Below are 6,000 nucleotides of genomic sequence, written 5' to 3' on the forward strand. Positions count from 1 at the left end.
AAATTTAGAAATGACAAATATTATAGCACATGCAATCGATCCTGTACCCAAAGCAAATGGTACACGATTCATGATGTCTCACATAAAGACATGATTCTAGACCAGTCTTTTGCTACAATATTTTTATTTGCCATGTTTTCAAAATTTGACTATGAAGAGGGATGCCGTAATCATAATCGAATTTTGAGAACGCAATATATAGAATTTCCTTAAGTTGAACCAATCCAACATGAAATTCATATATATATTCTTGACTAAAGATGATTAAGGTCTCAATCTAAGCCTTTAGAACTGAAATGAAGTATATCATCTCCCTTAATTATAGCAAAACAACTTTTTCAATCCCTGCAGCCTCACGAATTGAAACTTTTGTTTTCTATAATTAACATTGCTAACTTGCAACACTAACAATAATTATCATGCTCCCACTAACATGATGATTATTAGCATAACACTTATGCTCCCACTAGCTTTGACATGTACTCAGAAATCAGCTGGACTTCTAGAAATCAATACTTTATTGACTTTCTTACCAAAGTTCAGATTTCTGATACGAGATGCTTTGATAAAACTTTATCAAAATCATACACCTTTCCTTAGATAGCATGCATGTGTGTCTAAACAATTTCAGAACTATGAAAAGGGATGCCGTAATCATAGTCTCAATTGTTTAGACCTTTTGCCATCTGCTTCAAATCTACTTGGTGGAAGTGTTTCCTCACCATCATTTTCATGAATCGGAGAGAAACCTTATGACCCTTAGATTTTATGGTGTATGTTGTTGGATATAGTGTCTAAGTCCATGACTTTATTTGGTATGTACTTGACCCGACCCGACATGGTCCATTTGGGTTGCATGGCATTGCAATACTTGGATAGACTAAATGAGAGAATAAGGTACTTATGATTATTAATATATTATAAGTTCTAATATATTAATAATAGTATTATTTAATTAGTATTGATCAAGTATTAATCTAGTATTAATCTAGTGATCAAAGTGAGACTAATTAAATATATAGGGTTGATTATGACAATCATCAATTCTTTTATGGTGGATTAATGATCCATGGTTTATGGGTTTGGTTATAACCATATGGAGCTCCATGGATAGTCCATGGGAGTTACAAACCCATGGGTCATGAGAAATCAAGAGTCATGACAATTAAGGGCATTCATGTGTAAACCCTAATTGTGACAACACTATAAAAGGAACCCTATGGCTAGCAAAATCAAGACCTAGTGTTACTAGAGAGGGCATAACCGATTTTGAGGCTAAGTGACATTCTCTCAAGTTATTCCAAGTCTTGTGGTGTTGTGTGAAGCATTTGAGGCACAACATTTGGGGTGCTAGGCTCACAAAGTCTTGAAGGAATCCAAGCAACAACAAGGTATGTATTTCTACTAGTTTTTATGTTTTATGTAATCCCCATGCCATGCTAGTTAGGAAATAACCTTGAAAAAGAAATTTGCATGTATATAGAGAAAACATAGATTCAAGGTTATTAGGGTTGCATGTACACTTAGGAAGTGTTAGAATGCTCAAAACCCATCAGTGGTATCAGAGCCTAGGATTGTTTTCTGTATACTTGATGCAAAACTGCTTAAAAATCGAAAATTCTGCACTCTGACGACTGGACTCGCCGAGTCCATGGGGAGGACTCGTCGAGTCCATGAACAAATTCATTCTACTCGCCGAGTAGAATAATGCACTCGGCGAGTAGGAGCGTGTTGGGCAGTTTTTTCGAGTTTTTGTTGCTGGAAATGGATTAAGATCATTATCCCAATCTGTTTTGGACTTGTAAAATCTGTTTTTCAAAATGATAATGATTATGTTAACCCATTTTATATGACTTTTATCAATTTTCAAGTATTGTATATGTTTATATGATTTCTTGAAATTGCTTGACATGAATTTGTGTTCATATGAGTTTAGAAGATCATAGGAATTATGTGTAACCTCCATGTGTGTTTAATTCATGATCTTAATGGCTATGATGGTGTCCATAACTTGTCCTCAAGTTATGGATAACCAAAAGTCACTTCTTTTAATTATGATTAAAGAACTAAAGAGGTTTCATAAAATGAAGAGTCTTCATTTTTATGAACCATTAAAACTCATAAGTTACAAATTGAAGAGACTTGGAATAGTTTCAAATCTTGCCCTCAAGTTTTGGAATTTGAAAAGTCTTATACTTTAATAATTTAATTCCAAATTAAACCTTAGATTTTTAAAAAGTTTAAAAATCAACACTTATACTATTATTATAATTTTATTATATAGATATGTATAAGAATATGTCATTCTTACCGTTAGTAGGCCTCATTCACGAAGCCGGTCTATAAGGGAGGTATAAGGTTGTTGCCTATAAAATGGTGACTTAATGGGTGTCCACTCTCACCCACCGCTTCCTTGATCGGTGGAGGGTCGTTAGCCGAACGGGTAGGATACGACTTTAAATACTCGTTAAAAGTATAATGAATTATAAAGTAACTATACATTATAAATTCCCAATCTTAGTTACTTTAGGAAAATGTGAAATTGGTGCTAGCCCATAAAATTACACTTTGTACCTTACCAAGTCGTTAGTGGAGCGTGTGTGGTTAACCGGCACACTAACATGGACTAGTAAGAGTGGCAAAGGGTAACTTGACTTTATTATAGATCGGTGGAGCGTGTGTGGTTAACCGGCACATCGATTAGGTAATATTGTTGAGGGTACCAAGTCAATTTGTATGGTTATTCACACCTTGTTTGTGATCCTCGGCATCCCAGTCACAAACTTGAGAGGGCACAATCGAGATTCAAACATGCCATTGAAAAGTTCAATGTATCTCAAAAGATCTAGGAGTTTCAAAACCAATAAAACCTAATAATAAAATATTTCATTCTTATGGTGGAAATTGGTAAATCGTCATTTACCTACCTTCAAATATTTTATAGTATGGATTACGGCATCCCTCTTCCAACTATAAATAGTTTGTTGGATCCTAGCCTTAATATTTCATTTGGGTGAATTATTAAGGATTCCTAATATAATGAAACTTGTCTTTCTTTCCTTTCAGATGTCTTCCAACAATGCTTCTGGCTCAAACCCAACAGGCTCCTTTTCCCTTATGAACTTGTGTGGTAAGGTCATCTTTGATGGATCCAATTTCAATGAGTGGATCAGAAACATCAGAATGATTACCCGCTATGAGGACAAAGAATATGTCCTCGATAGGGAGCTTAAGGTTGTGAGTGAAGCCACTACTACTCCTGAAGAGTTTGCGGAGTTTGTTGCACATGAAAAGGATGCTACTAAAGTAGCGTGCATCATGATGGCCACCATGACTCCTGAACTTCAAAAACCCTATGAAGATTTCTACCCCTATGAGATGCACCTGGATCTGATGGAAAGGTACCATCAGAGCGCGCGTCAGGAGAGGTATGAAATCATCTCCTCCATGATAACCGCAAGGATGAAGGATGGTGAACCCATCACCGGTCACTTGCAGAAGATGCAAAGGTTCGTTGACCGGTTGCTGAAGCTAAATGTTGACTTTCCTGAGGAAATGGCGATTGACATCATTCTCCATTCCTTACCTCCAAGTTATGATCAGTTTCGTATGACTTATCATATGAACAAGGAGGAAGTCACACTTAGCAAACTTCAAGGACTCTTAAGGACAGCTGAAAATGGCCTTAAGGGTAAAGCGGTTGCTACTTCTACTCCTTCAACAGCCCCTGTTCTGGCTAATGGGCAGGGAAAGGGTAAGAAGAGGAAAAGCCCTTCGAAGGGTACCAAGGGTAAGACTCTTGATGGTTCCTCTTCAAGTGGGACAAAGAAAGGTCCCATTACTCCTTCTTCAAACCCAAAGGAAGCACAGTGCTTCTATTGCCAGGATAAGGGACACTTCAAGCGAAGCTGCCCTAAGTATCTGCAAGATGTAAAGGATGGGAAGGTTAAACCCACCCATGCAGGTATTTACACAATATTGTCTAATAACTCATCTAATGCTAATTCTTGGGTGCTTGATACAGGTTGTGGTATTCACATCTGTACTGATTTGCAGGCACTAAGAAGAAGTGAGCAAGTGGAGCACGGGAAGATAAACTTAGTCATGGGCAACAGGAAAGCATCACCTGTTACCAAGATAGGAGTTTATTCTTTATTGCTTAATAATGGGTTAATGTTAGATTTGAATAAGTGTTATTACTCGCCCGAAATGGCGAGAAATATTATTTCTTTTCATGGCTTGTACAAACAAGGTTTTACATTTTCATTTGATAATAAAAATGGTGCTATTAATGTTTATTACAATGATGTATTTTACTTTAAAGCATTACCTTGTGATTGTGTATATGAAGCCGTGAATGTTGTAGACAATCTAGGAAATAATGTGTTGTATATTGATTCTTCAGATAGCTTGGATAAAGCATCCTTGTGGCATTGTCGTCTTGGACATGTTAACAAGAAGCGCATAGGCCAACTCCAAAAGGCTGGAGTCTTGGAATCATTTGACCTCAAGTCAAATGATAGTTGCGAGTCTTGTTTACTTGGAAAAATGACAAAGTCACCCTTCACAGGTACTTGTGATAGGGGTGAAGGTTTGTTGGACCTTGTACACACGGATGTGTGTGGGCCCTTCAGAGTTGCTACAAGGGATGCTAATCGCTATTATGTGACTTTTACTGATGATTACAGTAGATATGGATATATTTACTTAATCAAGCATAAGTCAGAAACCTTTGAAAAGTTCAAAGAGTTTAAGCAGGAAGTGGAGAATCAATTGGGCAGGAACATCAAGATGCTCCGATCCGATCGGGGAGGAGAGTATCTTAGCATTGAGTTCCTTGACTATCTTAAGGAATGTGGGATTGTCTCACAATTGACACCTCCCAGAACACCACAGTTGAATGGTGTAGCTGAGAGGCGCAATCGAACCTTGTTGGATATGGTTCGTTCCATGATGAGTCGAGCTTCGTTACCAATCTCTTTCTGGGGGTATGCCTTAGAGACTGCCGCCCATATCCTTAATCTAGTCCCTACTAAAAAGGTTGCCAAAACACCTCACGAGATGTGGACTGGGAAAGTTCCCAATTTGGACCACATCAAGATTTGGGGTTGTGAAGCTTTCGTGAGGCGTGAGACTCATGATAAGCTTGAACCTCGAAGTGAGAGGTGTATTTTCATCGGCTACCCACAAAGATCCTTTGGTTACCTCTTCTACCGACCCAGTGATAATGTGGTTTTTGTAGCAAGAAGAGGAGTCTTTCGTGAGAGAGAATTCATAAGCCAAGGGGACAGTGGGAGGCAAATTGACCTTGAAGAGCTTCAAGAGTCAAGTGGTGAAGGAACCTCAAATGCTATCAACCAACCTGAGGAGGAAACTCCTGTTGATCTGATAGATGAGTCTGTACCTCCAAGACGTTCCACTAGGGTGAGGAACACACCTGATTTTTATTATGGTTATCACGTCACCACTGAAGGTGATACATTTATTAGTGATAGTACACTAATAGATTTGGATGAACCTAATAATTACAGGGAAGCCATGGCAGGCCCTGAGTCTGCTAAATGGAAGGAGGCTATGGACAACGAGATTCAGTCCATGTATGACAATCAAGTTTGGAACTTGGTTGACAATGTACCAGGTCGTAAGACAATTGGGTGCAAATGGATCTTCAAGAAGAAGACCGACATGGATGGGAAGGTACATACTTACAAAGCGCGACTGGTTGCGAAGGGCTTTACTCAAACTCCGGGAGTTGACTATGATGAGACCTTCTCACCAGTAGCTAAGATTAAGTCTATTAGAGTATTGTTAGCCATAGCTGCATTTCATGATTATGAAATATGGCAAATGGATGTCAAAACCGCTTTCCTTAATGGAAAGTTGGCTGAGGATGTTTACATGGCTCAACCAGAGGGTTTTGTCGATACAAGATACCCTAATAAAGTGTGTAAGCTTGATAAATCCATTTATGGATTGAAACAAGCATCTCGCAGATGGAAT

Source organism: Lactuca virosa, chromosome 6, assembly GCF_052849685.1.
Source record: "Lactuca virosa cultivar CGN04683 chromosome 6, Lactuca_virosa_CGN04683_v6, whole genome shotgun sequence".
NCBI classification, from domain to species: domain Eukaryota; kingdom Viridiplantae; phylum Streptophyta; class Magnoliopsida; order Asterales; family Asteraceae; genus Lactuca; species Lactuca virosa.